An 18266-nucleotide genomic window follows, 5' to 3' on the forward strand; every position below is an offset into this window, starting at 1 on the left:
CGAGATTATTATTTGGCTCAGCTCCTGATCCTCTGATACTGGGCTGAGGTGGTGATTATGAACTCATACATTCACAGTATTATCATACAGGGGAGAAAAACTGTTTACAGCATGTATGACATCCTGGCTAAAGTAGTGCAATTAGTAATAAGAATAGTTTCAAGTGCAGCTTAACTACTGATAAACTATATTACCATTATCCTGTTACTGCTGACCATGGGAGTAACTCTAAAATTATTTAACAAGATCAAACATATACTGTGCACTTGTATGCAGTGATTTTCCCCTTAGTTGGGTTATTTTACCCTTCTTTCTGGAGTAAGTGAGTTAAGATGGTTAGGGGATAGGATCAAGTGATGAATGAGGTCAGATATAGTAGAGTCAGGGCAGGAAATTAAAGATGATCACCCAAATTTTGGGAAACTGAAGGATGCAGGAGGGAAAGAATAGAATACAATACAAAGGTTTAGTCAGAAAGGGCAGAGACAATGTTTACCCTCTTTGAAGTTCAAATTCAAGAAGTAGTTGAGGAAATAGAGAAAGTGAGTCAATAGAAGATAATGAAAAAAAAAAGATAAGAAACCTAAACATTGCAAAAAGAAGGGAAAAAGAGAAAGAGGATGAAAATGAACTGAAGAAAAAAAGAAAGAAAAAGATGAGAGAAAGAGAGGCGAGAAAAATAGAAAAAGAAAAAATAAAAACCTCAAATACAAAAATAACTACCCAAAACAGAAAAAAACAAGATGACATCCAATCAGACAGGAGAGGGATTTCCAGTCAGACAAACAAGAGAGAATGAAAATAGTAAAATACATCTGGTGTTTACAGTTCTGTGATAGTGTCCATACTAAATCCCAGAAATGTGTTGGATATGGAGCTGATCTTGGCCTCTGGATGGGGGGCCTGGGACTGGACCTCTGCTGGTAGAGTTCTACAGAGTTCAACTGCTGGCTCCATGCTGCTATGTCAGATACTTCCAGGCTGCAGTTCTCGCCAATTACTCCACCCTCCAAGGGTGTGTGTGCATCCATGCACCTGGGACCCAGCTGTTGTCCTGTGTCTCAGGTCTTGGGGTTTCTGTCAGTCTACTCAACAAAGGTATGTGTCCTTACACTCCTTTCAAAGACCCCACCATCCCTGAGACAATGGGGGAAGCACAAAGTGTGGACTCACATTCTGTTCCCAGGTCCCACTGTCCCAGAGAGAATAGAGGGACCACCAGGCACAGATTCACTCTGTTCACAGGCCTTGCCATCCCACAGAGAGAATGGAGGAGGTGCAGACTCACTCTGCTCCCAGGCCCCACCATCCCACAGGGGGAATGGAAGGATTGCCAGTCATAGACCCACTCTCCTCTCAGGCCCCACAATCCCACAGAGGGAATGGAGCAGGTGCCGACTCACTGTGATATTACTTTTGACTTCGTGTGTGTAGGACATAATTTCCAAAGGGTAATTTCCCAAGCTATGGATGCATAAACTTAAAAACACTTGAGATTGAACCAAAATGCCTTAGTGTGAAAAGTTGTGTAGTCTCTCTCTATATGTATATCAATCTGATGAATCCTTATTCTAATCAATGAAGGGTTTTTGTTGTTGTTGTCTATGATACACACAACCCCAGCAGTAATGTTTATGTGAATATTTCCGTTTAATGTCTCCACATTTTTTTATTTCCTGACGTAAATTAAATTTCCAACAGGATTTGTCTTAGTATTTTGACACCTACATTGCTATGTAAGTCTAGGATTATATCCACTAAAATCCATCATAGAGTCTTGTTAACTGACCTGTCTTGAGACTCCAGTTTAGTGTTTAGGTTGATTTCCTGATTACATTACATAGAAAAGTGGGACATTAGTCACCCCAGCACTGGGAAAAGCAACTAATAATACAACCATGTTGAGGGTATGGGCATAAATTATGATGATACAGTTTTATAAGCTAACTTTTATAAATGCTGAGGTTTTAAAAATATATTTAACTTTTGTCTTATATCACCATAAATTAAAATGGGTCATTAATAGTCATTAAAAACAGTTGCAAGAGATAATTTGTATGAAGGAAAATACCCTAAAATGGATCTTAAATTGAAAGTATTGCCTTTGATCCACAAGAGATCTTCAGAATGTTCACACTGCTGCCTTGGGGCCCAGATCCTCCAGCCCCAACACCCTCCCACCACCCTCCCACCACCATAGGAGGGGCCTTGGACTTGGGAAGCCTCCAGCCCTGCTCTCTGCAACCACTGGGGGAAGGGTCTTGGACTCAGGAAGCCTGGGTGTGCTGTCTGGGTGCCTGGGTACTCTGGCTCTGCCCCCACTGCCAACTCAGGAATGAACCTGAATCCCTGAAAACCTAGCGACACTTGAAAATGACAAAACAAGAAGCAAAATGCAATCTTAGCCTAAAACTGTTAACCCAGAACAATTCCAGGAAACATCAACATGGAAGAACATAGAAGTCCCACACCTGAAATCTCTGAAATGATAGCAACTGAAGTAAAGAACCAACTACATCAGGCTATGGAGGAAATCAGATCAGAAATAATTACTCAGGTATAAAAAGAAATGACAACCATTATGAAAGAATTGCTGGGCACATCAAAAGAAGACATAGATAAAAAAATAGAGGAGCATAGAAAAGTGATGGAAATCTTGAATGAACAGTATAGGAACGAATGCACAAAACAGATTCAAAGAGACATTCAGGAAATTAAAAATTCCACTGAAAGCTGGAAGAACTGCTTGAATGAAATGGGAGACCTTGAAGACAGCATTGCAGCTAGTGATCGTGAAAGAAAAAATCTCTTAAAAACAACAAAGGAACAGCAAATAACAATTCAACAGCTGCAAGATGAGGCAAAGAAAAACAATATAAGGCTGATAGGTGTCAACAAAAAAGCAGGAGGCAACATGAATGACACAAAAAGACTATTTGCAGCAGTAATAGCAGAAAATTTCCCAAGCATAGGACAAGAACCTTGTATACACATAAGTGAGGTATATAGAACCCCAATTAACCATAACCAAAATAAATCTACACCCAGATATGTACTAATCAAGATCCCAGAAATGGAGCAAAAGAACAGGTTATTAAAAGCTGTTAGGGAAAAGAAACAGATTGCCTATGAAGGAAAGCCCATCAGAAGCACAGCAGACTTCTCAACACAGACCATCAAGTCATGAAGAGCTTGCAGTGAAGTATTTCTGGTCCTGAAAGAAAACAACTTCCCACCCAGATTGCTATACTCTGCAAAGCTATCTTTCAAAATCGATGGATAAATAAGATACTTCCATGACAAAGATCAACTGAAGAAATTCATGAGTGCCAAACCAATCCTCCAGAGTACGGAAGGATATTTTACAAACAGATAAAAATGAAAACAATCTCAAGACCAACAATAGAAAATAACTACCAAGCAAGATAAGCAATTAAACAGAGGGGGAAAGCACAGAACCAACAGTGGGAAAATAACATGACAAGGATAAGTCAATACATATCAGTAATAACCATTAATGTAAATGGCCTCAATTCACCAATCAAAAGACACAGACTGGCAGGATGGATCAAGAAACCAAATCCAACAATATGCTGTATACAAGAAACGCATTTAACTCAAAAGAAAGTCCAGAATGCTCACACTGAAAAATGTCTCAACCTTTTTATATATAAGAAACTACCTTGAGTGGTGTCTAGACTTCTAATAAAGAAAGCTGATACAGTTTGGATGAAGTACCTTAGACTGGTTTTAAACAGAGCATGGTAGTAAATTCTCCCAATCCAGCACAATAACCTATGAAAATTTGGTGTACTTTTACAGAGTACAGTAAAACCTTGGTTTGTGAGTAACTTGTTCGATGAGTGTTCCACAAGAAAAGCAAACATTTGTAATAAATTTTAACTTGACAAACAGGCAATGTCTTGTAATACAAATAATACCTGATGCTAAACATTTCATGATCACAACTGAGCCAATGACTCTGCTGCTCCCCTCTCTCTCTCTCTCTGTCTCTCTCTGTCTCTCTTTCTCTGTGCAGGACTGTGTGCAAGGTGATGTTTCCACAAAATCCTCAAAAGGAGGCAAAAGTAAGTATCATCAGATAGATTCCTTGTTAAAGTTGCACAAAAAGAAAAAGATTCCACTAAACTAAAAGATAGGAGTAATTCAATTAGTGATTGTGAAAGTCATCCTACACAATAATCCTCCCCTTTCTTGTGTTCCTTACATCAGCCACAAAGGTTTTCAAAGATAAATGCTGGTTAATTTATTGCAAATGCAAAGGCAGACTTATTCTTCTTTATAATTTTTATTTTCTTTATTATTCTGTATTATATTAGAGTATTATAATCATTTTATATGAATATTTTCAGGTTGTGGAATGAATCATCTGAGTTTCCATTAGTTCTTATGGGGAAGTTCAATTTGATATACAAGTACTTTGTATTACAAGCATGTTTCCAGAACAACTTATGCGCACAAACCAAGGTTTTACTCTATTGTCTTTAATATCATATTGTTTCTTCTATATTAAAAGCATTTTTATGTTTTCTAATGTAAAAATTAACATTTCCTTATAGATATTGTACAATAAAGCTGAATAACAATGTATGGAGTTTGCAAATGGTCTAATAGCTGATAAAACCTTACATTTGTAAAACAAATATACTGTATGATACAAAATCATTTTTAATTACATTTTTAAAAGCTCCCCCCCAAAAAAGAAAAAATTTCCTTTACAATTAGCTTAAATATACTAAAATACCTAAGAATGAATCTAACAAGCAGGTGAAAGAACTCTACAGTGAAAATTTTAAGACACTAAAGAAAGAAACTGAAGATATCAGATGACAAAAAGACTTCTCATGTTCATGGATTGGCAGAATAAATATTTGTGCTAGTTATTTTTCTCTCATTGTTGAGACAGAATTCTTCACACTCAAAGTTAAAGACAGAAAGATTTATTTAGCTCATAGTTTGTAGAAGTTTCAGTCCATAGTCAGCAGGCTCCAAGGCAGGGTGGTGTGGCAGACAGGCACTGCAGAGGACAAACAATTCATGGTGGGCAGAAGATAGCAAAGCAACAAGGGGCAAACACAGCTCTTTCTATCGCTGGTATCTTATCCAGGCTATTAGGCTGGGTAGCATTTACATGCTTAATCCTAGTGTTGCACCATATGAATTCCAGCATCACATATTCTAGATACAGCCACCTCTGAAAAAGCCCCACTTATGATCACATGAGGCTTGGGGGGGCATCTAAACACAATCTATAACAATATTATTAAAATGCCATATTACTAAAATCAATCTGCAGATTCAATGCAATTGCCATCAAAATACCATTGTCATTCTTCACAGAACTAGAAAACGTCCAAAAATTCATGTGGAAGCACAAAAGAGCCAGAGTAGCCAAAAAAAATCCCAAATAAAGAGATCAAGACCAGCCAGATGTGGTGGTGTGTGCCTGTAATCTCAGCACTCAGGAGGCTGAGGCAAAAAAATCACCATGAGTTCCAGGCCAGCCTGAACTGCACAGTGAGACACTGTCTCAAAAAAAAAAAAAAAAAAACTGAGACTAGGGGCATCATAGTACATGATTTCAAATTTCACTACAAAACCATAGTAACCAAAACAGCATGTTACTGGAATAAAATTTAACACATCCAGCAATGAAATAAACAGAAGCCACAAAAACAAACTCACATAATTCATTACTACAGTAGTCTGATTCTTGACAAAGAAGCCAAAAATATATGATGGAGAAAATACAGCATTGTTAACAAATTGTGCTAGGAAAGCTGAATGCCCATGTGTAGATAGCTGAAACTAGATATATATCTCTCACATCCACAAAAATCAACTAAAAAATGGAACAAAGCTAATACACACTGAGATCCTGTCTCAAAAAACAAAAAACAATCAAAACCTAGGTAAAAGACCTGAAATTTCAAAACTGCTAGAAGGAGACCTATGAAAAACACTTAGAGCCATAGGAACAGGCAAGGACTTTCTGAGTAGGACTCCAGTAGCACAGGAAATAATAGCAAGAATCAAAAATTTAAAGTTTCTGTACAGCAAGGGGAAAAGGGAATAAAGAGACAGCCTATACAATGGGAGAAAACCTTTACTATGTAGTCTTCTGACAAAAGATATCTAGAATATACACAGAAGTAAAAAACTTAATGCCAAAAAAGCCCACTCAATAAATAAGCACATTATTTGAACAAACATTCTCAAAAGAATTACAAATGACCAATAAGTATATTTTAGAAATTCAACATTTTTAGTGATTAGGGAAATGCAAATTTAAACTACACTGAGATTCCACCTTACCCCAATCAGAATGTCTATCATCAAAACTAAAAATAAATAAGTGCTGGTGAGTTGGGAAGGAGGCCTTCTACACTGCTGGTGGAATACAAATTAGTACAGCTGCTGTGGAAATCGGCATGAAAGTTCCTCAAAAAACTAAAATTAGAACTACCATTACTCATGTTTTCTGTAGCACAATTCACAATAGCCAAGACATGAAGCCAGCCTAAGTGTCCATCAACAAATGAATAGATAAAGAAAATATGGTATATATAGAGTACTATCAAGACATAAGGAAGAATGAAATTCTGTCATTTGCAAGAAAATGGATAACCTAGAAAGTATCATGTTGCATGAAGTAAGCCAGACTCAGAAAAACAAGTATCACATGTTCTCCCTAACATGTGGAATCTAAGAAAAATGACAAGAAAGTAGAAGGGAGACTAGAGAAAGGGAAAAAGTGGGGGGTGCAGGTAATAGTGAAAATGCATACGAACAAAATATAGTATACAAATTGAACCCTCCATAAATAAGATCCAAAATGTAGCATAGAAATTGTGAGAAACTATTCAAAAGAAAAGACAAACTGTGACAGGGGAAAGGGGAAAAGAAGAAAGAGAAAATATATATTTATACACAAGTTAGTTAATATAGTTATACAGCTAGTTTCTTTTAGTTTGCTGAAAAGAACATTTGTGCTAATATTGTTTGGACAAGATATCATGCTTATATCTTGAGCTCTGAATAACTACTACAAAGACAACAATACACAATGTATTAATTATTGTAACTCTCCTACCAACCTGTTTTGAAACTCTGTTTTTATTGTCATTTTTATTTTTCTCATTAAAATAAAAAAATTTTAAAAACAAATTAAAACCTCCAAACAAATGTGAAACTAAGGGAATGGAGAGGCAAGGGGTTGAGGGGTAAAAGTGATTGAAGTGTGTTATGTACATGCACAGATCTGCCAAAGTGAAACCCATTAATCTCTATAACCAATACAGAGTGAAAAAAAGTATTTTTTTTAAGTGGGGAGAGGCTGGGGTGTGGCTCAGAAGTAAAGTGCCCCTAGGGTTAGATGGTTAGATCCCCACTACCGCTACACACACATACACACACACACACACACACACACACACACACATTAAGATGTATGTTTAAGTTTTTTAGTTAGGGGCTGAGGATTTAGCTCAGCAGCACAGCATCTGCCTGGCAAGCACAACGTCGTGAGTTTGATTCCCGGTACCAGAAAAAAAAAAAAATAAAGTTTTTAAATTATTGTAAGAGACACACTGCTATTAACCCTCCCTCAAAATACTCGTTCTCACTTTGAATGCACTTATCACATCATTCTTGCTACTTTCTGAAGTGTTTCCAGAAGTCCTCTTCCTTGAGTGTCTTTATAAGCTGTGATCCGGAATATGGTGAATGTTGCTGCTAAATGCCATTCAGAGGAAAGGCAGGCTTGTAAAACCATGATAGGGTGTCCTCATTCACCTTATTCACTAGATCTGACCCCATGCAATTCTGGCTCTTCCTCAAAGTCAAAAGGACCATAAAAGGTAAAAATCTTGAGTTATTCAGGACACAGAGGCAGCCAGGACAGCAAAACTAAAGGCACTCAGGAAAGAGGACTTCCATTCCTGCTTCAGAAAGTGGCAAAGACAATGGGTAAGTGGGCTCAAAGTGAGGGGAGTATTTTGAATGGGATTAATGCCAATGTGTCTTTTTACTGCAAGTAATTTTAAGCATTCAGTGTATTTTGTGATTATACCTCATACATATTTCTTAGTTTTAAAAGACTGTGAATTTTTGGCCCCTTCAATGTATTTAATTACTCTTCTCCATACTAGAACAGGTCCTGCTAGCACATTTACAGGTAAACTGGTGTTAACAGGTAACTCAAATGTAGATTTAGGTAGCTATATAGTGAAAAATTATTGCTGTTTTAACAAACTAGCTCAAAACTTAGTGACAGAAAACAACCATTTTATAATGTTTACAAATGTTGAGGGATTAGGAATTGGGCTGTATTGTCTAAGAGAGCCTCACTCATGTATGTGGCAGTTATTCGTAACCATCGTGGGGATTTCTCACAGCATGGGTGCTCTTCCTTAATATGGTCAGTCTGGTCTTTTTCATATGTGACAGAACAGATCCCAGAGGGAAGAGAAGACAAGATCAATGTACAAGGGTTTTTCAGGCTTCTGTTTGTGTCACAGTTCCTAATGTTCCAGTGGCGCAAGTTTCTTGGCCGTGGGTCAGCGTGGGAGAGAACCATAAAAGCACATAGATACCAGGAGGCGTGATAAATTAGGAACAAATACTTTAATGATTTACCACAGCTGTTTTTCAGAATTTAGCCAGACACATCTAATGGCTGGCATAATTGTCTGCTTATTTTCTCATCCTATCTGGGTTCCTTATGAAAACTATTCAGATGTCTTCCAAAATCAATACCTGGAGGAAATCCCCAGAGGGAGAAGGCCCTGTGGATATAATCTGTTCTCTTTAGTCTGCTTGTGGTACCAGTTCCACAGAAGAAAAAGAAAAACAAATGCGTACTGCCACATGAAAGAGGCCAATGGGAAAATGCCACACACCATGTGATTCCAGCTTTATTACAGTCTGGAAAAGGCAAAACTATAGAGACAGTAAAAAGATTAGGAAGTGCCAAGGATCCTAGCGGAGGAGGGAAGGATGAATGGACAGAACACACAAGATAGGACAATGAAACCGTTCTGTATGACACTGTGATGACAGATACACAGCATTATGCATTTGGCAGAACCCACCAAAATGTACAACACAGAGTGAATTTTAATGTAAACTGTGGACTTCAGCTAATAATAATATACCAGTAGTTGCTCAGTTGCAATAAGTAACTCTTTTTGCAACTGCAGCAATTCCCGTTATAATGCCAAATATTAACTGGAGAAACTGGAGGGGGGTGTGCAATATGTGGGAACTCTGCACTATCTGCTGAATTTTTCAGTAAATCTAAAACTATTAAAAATATTCTTATGAATCAGACATGGTGGCACACACCTGTATCTACATCATACTGGGTGGCTAAGGCAGGAGTATCACAAGTATGAGGCCAGCCTGAGTAATTTAAGAGGACCCTGTCTCAAAATTTAAAAAAGTACTAGGGGTATAGCTCAGTGTGAAGGTCACAGGTTCAATCTCCAGTACCCTCAAAAAAAAATTCTAATGATTGCAAAAACAAAAGCTGAGAATAAATAAGAGAAAGAAATTATGATCAAGTTATGTTGGTGGTTTCTATTTTTTACATCCTTGTATAATTCCCTCCCACATTGACTTGGCTTAACCTTGTCATTGTTTCAACCACTAGAGTACTGTCAAGGATGGTGTAGTGGCTTGTCTTCTAGGAATTCACTTTCTTGGAGCCCAGATGCCATGTGAGAAAGCCTGGATAGTGCCAGGCACAGTGGTGCATGCCTGTAATCCCAGTAGTTGGGAGATGAGGCAAGAGGATCACTGTGGGTTCAAGGCCAGCCTGAACTACGTAGCAAGACTCTGTCTCCAAAAAAAAAAAATAAGAGAAAGAGAGAGAGAAAGAACAGACAGGAGAGAGACAGATAGACAGAGACAGAAGCAGAGAGGCAGAGAGAGAGACAGAGAGCAAGTCTGGCCTGAAGAAAGAAGATACTGAGAAGGCCCTGGAAGATGAGACAGTACAAAGAGAGAACACACAAGACAGCAAACCAGGGTTTTCCAGCTCAACTGGGGTCACAGAATAATCCCCATAAATATCACTGAAGCAAAAGAATCACAGAGCCAACCAGCAATATCATGAGAAATAATAAATTGTTACTGTTTCAAACCCCTAAGTTTTGGGGTAGTTTTTCTGTCCAGTAAGAGATAACTGAAATTGAAACCTTCCGTTTGAAAAACACTCATGAAAAACTGTGCTATTGATAGTACCTGCAAACTATAAATTGAATATCTTTTATTCAAAATGCTTGGAAACAGAAGTATTTCTAATTTTGGACATTTTATGGATTTGGAAATATTTTCACATACACAATGAGTTATGTTAGGGATGAGACCCATGTCTAAATGCAAAATTATGTTTTATACATAACTTATATACAACACCTTAAGTTAATTTTATACAAGACATTTAGTGCACCTGTATTGTGACTAAGACCCATCACATGAAGTCAGGTATAAAATATTCCACTTGTAGCATCATGTTTGCACCCAAAAATTTAGCATTTCAGATTTTCAGAGATGCTCAACCTGCAATTGTGTGGTGGAATATGAGCACAGACTCCTGTCCTCAATTTTTGCCTAAGTGAAACTAGCTTTTCTGTAGAGGAAAGATACCCAGATAATGGCCTTAGTACCATGCAACAAAATTTCCTTACTTTCAATGAAATTTCTTACATTTACATAAATGATTTGCAAATAAATAATAATAGACTTTCCTCTAAATCCCACATTCTGACATTGAAATCATAGAGGCCAGAGTAAGAATTTTGGATTTGATTCATGATAAAGCTATAACTTATTCTTGAGCAACTATAATATGCTGAAAGTAGGCGGTACACCTGTACCGGCTCAACCCCTTAAGGTGGTGCCCACTGGAGAGTCCAGTTCGAGGGTGGGGAGTGGGTAAGGCATCTGCTTTGCTGCTCCAGAGCCCATGGCTGCCTGCCAGGAACTGTCAGCTCTGACCCAGCTCTATCACAAGAAGGTTGCGGATCATTATGAAAATCTTAGAAATGAGGGGAGCCTTTACAAGACATCTAAATATGTTGGAACTGCATTGGAGGGCCCTCTAGTATATGGTGATTTCACGAAATTAAAGAAAAGGGGAAATTGTAGATTCCAGGATCACGTTAATACTATCCCATAGATAATTGCAGACTGATCAGGCCTGCAATCTCCTAAACAAGTGTACGGTGAAGGCTTAAATAAAAGAGTCAAGTGGTATGATTTTAGAGCTCCAGGAGGCTCAAAACCCTGTAACAGAATTTGAGATTCTCTGGGGGCCAAGACAAAGAACTTCTCTGGGTGGTCCATATTTATTTGGTTCTCAGATGAAGGAGGGGGATACTGAAGAAAACACTGGTAATCTGAGAGGATTTGGGGAGAGAGTTTGAAGACTTACCCAGGTAGTAAAGTATGCTAATTAGGAGACTATCTTATCTCCAAGTTGGCATTTACTACAGGAGTGTGGAGCCTGAAGCTGCAGTCTCCTTTTAGTTAACTGTGGTTGGAGCCAGGCATCCTCAGCTGCGGCCTTATCTTGTCCTGTGTACTATAGGCCTCAGCTGGGACCAGTGACTCACAAAGTTTCACTTACTATGACGCCACTGCCCATCTCCAGACACGGGGCCTACGCCTTGGACAGGCTCACAAGTAAACAAGGAAAGGCAATGGTTAATTTTAAATCCTGCTTAGAACCACTTCATAGAGGTCCCTATCACCAGGTTTGAAATATTTGACTGTGGTTCCACCATCACCTTCAGCTCATTAGCCATGGAATGGATGAAAGGGAAGCTGGTGAAGGAACTTTGACCATCAAAAGCACAGACATTGCCAAGGTGCTTTGTCTCCTCTCCCATACCACCCACCCACCCATCCACCAAACTGCACCAAGCTCCATGCTAACTGAGGATGCAATGAAGGCAGCTCTGGTTCAATACAAACAGAAGTAAAAACCCAAGAAAAGGAGAAATAAAGGAGAAATGAGCCCCTAGCAAAGGTCCAGCCGGTCACCTGAGCTGTTTTCCCACTGCTGTGTGATCACCTTCCATGCCTAGGAGCTCTTCTTAAAGAGCTACTTAAAAGAAGCTATGAGATATGCAGTGTTTGCCATTCACACTGTGACTCTAATGCAAGCACAATGTAGTATTTAATTATTCCAAATCCTGTAGTTCTTTCAGTTCACTTTTTTTTGAGACAGGGTCTCACTATGTAGTCCAGGCTGGCCTTAAACTCACTATGTAGCCCACACTAGCCTCAGACTCATGGCAATTCTCCTGCCTCAGCCTCCCAAGTGCTGGGATTACACATGTGTACCACCACACCTGGCTCAGTTCACGTTTGTCACCTTAAAGCAGTACATATATATTTGAATTACATGTATGCTTCAGAATTGAAATCAGTAAAGTCTTTAAGTTTTGATAACCTGTAGAATGTACAAATATCTAATTGTACCTAAATTTATCTGGGAGATTATCAGTAGAATGCCTTGGTCTGATTATGAAAGAGACAGAGAGAGACAGAGACAGAGACAGAGACAGAGACAGAGAGACAGGCAGAGAAAGACAGACAGAATATGTAAGACAAAAAGGAATAACATGCTGAAAATCATTCTTGAGAAAATTTCTTCTGGAATTCCTATATAGGCTCATTTGGAGCAAGAAATCATGGAATGGTTAAAACAAAAAATTGTAAAGCAGGTGGAAAATGCCAATAAAAATGATAAAAATCTGAGAAATGTGGCTGGAAAAGTACCACAGGATTTGTCACCTAATTAGATAGATTGAAAGACAAAAAGGGTCAGATAGGCTTTGTCTTTGTTTTCTATTATTTCTATAACAAATTAACAGCAGGGCATGGTGGTACACATGTGTAAGCCTAGCACTCTGGAAGGTTGAGGCAGGAGTTCAAGCGCATCTTGGGCAATGTAGTGAGACCCAATCTCAAAATTAAAAATTTTTAAAAGGTTAGCAATGTAGCAGAGCACAAAGGCCCTGGGTTCAATTTTCCAACAACAACAACAACAAAAAAAAAAAATATATATATATATATATGCATGGCTTTGGAACTGAAAGCAATGAAGTCTTTATGTTTTGATAGCCCATGGAATGCATAAATATATGACACAAATTCAGTAGCTTGAAACAATATGTTATCTTATAGTTCTGGAGGTTAATTGCTTCTCGGCCTTTTGGCTAAGATCAAGTATAGTTCTGGAGGTTAAAAGTGTAGCAAGGATCTCACTGAGACAAAATCAAGGTATCAGTAGGACTGCAGTCCTTTGAAGAGGTGCAATGAGAAAATCTATTTCCTTGATTTTTCCAGCTTCTAAAGGCCATGTACTTTCCTTGGGTGGCAGCCATGCTCTTCCTTCTTTAAAATAAAATAACATTACATCTCTCTGTGCCTAATTCTGTAGTTCTCTCTGCCCCCTCCCATTCTCCCCTCTCTCTTTTTCTCTCTCTTCCCTCCTCTCTGTCATAAACTTCCCAGCAGTTAGAAAGTGACCCTTTCATCTTTTTTCTCAAAACTAGTTTTTGATGCTTTCTTTAATGGGAATATTTGGTTTTTTGTTTTGTTTTATAAACTGTACTGCTCTAACCACTCGGGAGTGTGAAATGACCTTGAGTGTGCTACTTATGCAGTTTACAATAACTTTGCCATCATGGCACTATGTAAACCACTAATAAATACACTGTTTCTACCCCTTCTTTTATTCCCAATAAAATAGCTATAAAATAGTACATAGATTTGCTATTATAAATACTCACTTAAAACATATCTGGGTTTAAACAGTTTGCTGGTCTGTTTCTTAGGAATCATTTTCAGCCTGCTACTGTTATAAGTCCAGCAAGGAAAGCTTTTCTATCTCTCAGGAATAAACTTTGAAGAGATAAAACTAGCCATAGATAAAAGAGTTCTGAGTTTGGGGTGATAACAGCAATGCTTAGAAATTATTTTTCGGAAGGCTCTTGCTTAAGATTCTGCTGGATTGTCTCTCATTAGAGACTTCTAATTGTTTTTCATTTTTGTACGCATTTTTTTATTAGTGCATGTTTGTAGTACATATGTTTACATTCCTTGTTGGGAGTTGGTACATGTACATAATACAACTTAATTCCTTTTCTCAATCCCCTTTATTATTTTGTTATATGAATTTGCCATCTTCTACCTCCCCCTTGCATTTCTAAGGAAACTTATGGGTCCAACAAGATAATCCAACATAATCTCCTATTTTAAATTAGTTGATTAGTAGCCTTCATTCCATCTGCAACTTCAATTCCCCTTTGTGAACTAAACTAACATATTTACAGGTTCTGGAAAACAGGATGTGAATGTCTCTGGGAGTTGGAGACACTATTCTGCCTACCACAAACTTCAAGGGAGCTCAGAAGGGTGGTATTTCCACTGGTGAAGATGGAGAAGTTGAAATCAATCCATTTAGATGGGAAGACAAGCTTTTGCCAAACGGAATGATGTGTCCAAAAGGCAGTGATCCCAGAGCTATTGGTCTTGATGGTCTGGATCTTAGGAGAAGCATTATCATTAAAGACATGAGGTTAAGGAACCTTACACCTCAGGTGAAGTATTAAAGCACTTGGACTACTGATTCCTTAGAGATGGTCTTTTTGCATAAAGAATAAGACAAGGATGAAAAGGTAAAGAAAGAAGTGCCTATATGACCTCTCCTCTAGTCTCAGCATGAGCAAACATTCATTCTTTGGAGAACAGAAAGAACCAAGAAAAGGTTACAGGGGCCTAAAGATAGTGCAACAAAATTCCAAAAAGGACTATTTAGCTGGTCCCCTCAGCCACATCTGTGGCCCAGATGTTCTGTATAACCAGAGCATATGTCCATACCAAAAAGCAGGCATTACATGCTCCACAAGGTCTGTGGCAAATGTAAAAGTGTGGAGGAATCTGTTCACATGGCAAACCAAGTTTGTTATTTGTGTCACATCAAAGCCAAAGCCTCAATGAATTAATGCCCTCTGAGGTCATTTAATTATGATTAAGTGAACTAAGAACCAGTGTAAGTGGCATTTTATACCCCAGCGAATTAAGGTATGAGATGTAACAGAAGTGAGTAAGATTTATGGCCCGAAGTCATGCAACCTTACAGTAATTTCATGACACTTTTACTATGAGGCAAGCAATGCCAGTTCTTGAAATAATTAAGAGTACATACTAGCTCCAAGGCTGGACTTCAGGCATTTATGAGAAGCCAGGAGACAGAATGAGGAGCAGGTTTCTTTGTGACTAATTTACTCTGGACAGCAGCAACTGTTTCTTTTACCTGTAACAAATATCTTAATTAGGGTGGAAAGACTGACCCTGGGGGTGTCGTGCTGACCCCAGAAGTTCACACCATACCACACATTTCCTAGTTTATATATACATTATTTGTGCTGTGTAGCAAAGTGCTACTGCTCCCAAAGTTTCATCCTCTGTTAATACTCCTTATCACTACTAGGGCCCCAGAAGTACACCAGCAGACTTTTGTAATCTCTGATACAGTTTTCCACTCACCAGCCTCTTGACAATTGGTGTTATTGATCAGTATCCCTCAAAAATACTCTTTCTTTCTAGTTTCCTTTCTGAGTGGCTTTCACCTATCTCAACCTTAGATAATATTTCACTATTACCTAAACCAGAGGGTTGGAAGACTTTCATTAAACCCTTTTACCATATCTACTAGCAAATATACCAGTTTTAGGATAAACATGTTTGTCCAAGGCATTCTTATTTTTAATATTAAAAGTCCTCCATCCCAGAAGAACCCTCAGTCCTGAGCAAACCAGAATGGTTGATCAATTTATGTTTGCATTTGCAACAGTAACTGGTTATCCTGACTATCAGATAAGAAAATGTACCTGGGCATGATGGTACACAACTATAATCCCAGCACCCTAAGAGGCTGAGACAGGAGGACTCCATGTTCAAGCTAAGCCTAGGCAATTTAGCAAGGACCTTTCTCCAAATTAAAAAAAAAATTGAAAGGCTGGGGGTGTGGCTCAATATATAGGCCCTGGATTCCATCCAAGTTACATGCATACAGACATACATACATAAATGTCATTTCAGTGGGAGTTTTTTGCTTTGTTTTTTAGTATATTCACAATGTTGTAAAACCATCACCACTTTCTAATTGCAGAACATTCCCATCACCCTAGAAAGAAACCACATGCCTGGGCATACATCTTTAAAGTCCCCTTCCACTATTTAATAAACATGTTCTGAAAATGTAATTATGCTGATAAAAACATTAGATACTGCACTTCCATTTGTTTATCTAATAAATGGAATGGCATGTATCAATCCAACAAGCCTGGTCCCCTTTGCAACCCAAAATATCACATTTGAGAATAGAATAACCAATATAACAATTCTCTACTTTGAAATACAATAAAAATACTAGTGATAATAACTGCTTCCATTTATATGCTACCTTATAGGTTACAAAAGATTTTTATATAACCTATTTCATTTGATAACACACATGCAACTCTGAGACTCACACAAGAGCTTACAGCTGGTCAGGAGCAGAGCCAGACCAACTGCTTGCTTAACTCCCAGACTCCATACTGTCTCTGTAGGTGGGCTGGAGATTGGATCAGCCAGTGTTTATCAAGTGACTCTTATTCTGATCTAAAGCTACTTGCCTTTGCTAGGACTCTAACTTGGGAATTTAATTTTCTTTGCCTGTTCAAATTGCCACCAAGGAGTCACAAAACACAATGACATCCAAGATGGAATTACAGCCAAAGCTGAAGGCCCAACTTGGCACCTCCACCCTGAGGACAAAATGAATACACATGCAGGACAACAGACATCACTGGAGGAGCTCCAGCCTCCCTCAATCATGCATTTCTCCTCTTTAGAAGTCACCCAGAATACAGTAGATTGATTTGAATTTCTCTTTGATCCCAGGGTTTCCTTATTCTCTCTGAATACACTAACAGGAGAATTGAGAAGACCGTATGGCAACAACGACATGACTCCCTCATATTTGAACCAAGCATTATGGTTTAATGCTTTTTCACATGTATAATGGGTATTTAATCCTTTCAACAACCCGGTGAGGTAGATTAGCATTATCTTCATTTAACAGAAAAAGTAACTGAGGCCCATGTGGTTGACCAGACAAAGAAGAGCCAAATGTCAAAGGTGACTTGAGAAGGCCACACACATTATGTATTTGGCTTCCATGTAATCAAGATTTGACTAGAGAAGCAGTCTTCTATAAAGTGTCTTAGTTCTTCTGTTCTGCCATTAAAAAAAAAATCACAAGCTGGGAATTTATGGTGAACAGAAATGCATTGATTCATGGTTCTGGAAGCTGGGAAGTGAAAAATCCAGGGGCTGGCATCTCGCAAGGGTCTTTTGCTACATTATTCTATGGAAGAAGAGCAAAGAACAGATGAGAGAGAGTAAACTCAAAAGAGGTTGAACCCACTTCCACAACAATGGCATTATTGAGGATGGAGACTTCATGACCCAGTACCTCCAAAATGAACCATGTCCCAACACCATTGTCATAGCAAATAAACCCCAACATGAGTTGTGAACCATTCAAACTATAGCAGACACTCCTATAATGGTAAGTAGGGGCTGTTCCCCAGCCTTTGGATGTTGTATCTCTTTAAGTTCCAGCTCTCAATTCTAAAGCCCCCAGTACCTCCATGTAATCATTAATGATGATACATCACCCTAATTTGAGTAAGAACCTCTTAGCAGATTACTGAAGTTCTGGGTGTGTTTGTGGATGATCAACATACAAGTTGCAAACTGAAGAAGGAAGACCCACTCCAGAAGTGTGTAGCACTAACAAATAGGTTTTTAGCCTGAATTAAAGGAAAAGAAAAAGAAGAAGAGATTTTCCCTTTTCTTCTTTGGATGAGCTTGGGACTCTGTCATTGCCTTTGGACATTTGTCTCCAGTTCCTTCAGGTTTCCAGTGCAGACTCTGCAGCCTTCCAATGCAGACCCTTCAGTTGTCCAACACAGACTTGCACTGGACTCTGTAGTGAACTCCAGGCTTTCAATCTTCAACTGGACCCTCTGGCACTTCAATGGACATGTTACCATTTAGCATTCTTCCACCCCTGATTCCACAGTCAGCCATTATAAACCCACCCAGTAAAAAAAAAATCTGTTCCTCTAGTAAACCCTAACTGATACACTCTACATTGCTTACTTGATTGGCACTTG

The sequence above is a fragment of the Chinchilla lanigera genome, unplaced genomic scaffold, assembly GCF_000276665.1.
Source record: "Chinchilla lanigera isolate Chin_1 unplaced genomic scaffold, ChiLan1.0 scaffold00156, whole genome shotgun sequence".
Classification (NCBI taxonomy): domain Eukaryota; kingdom Metazoa; phylum Chordata; class Mammalia; order Rodentia; family Chinchillidae; genus Chinchilla; species Chinchilla lanigera.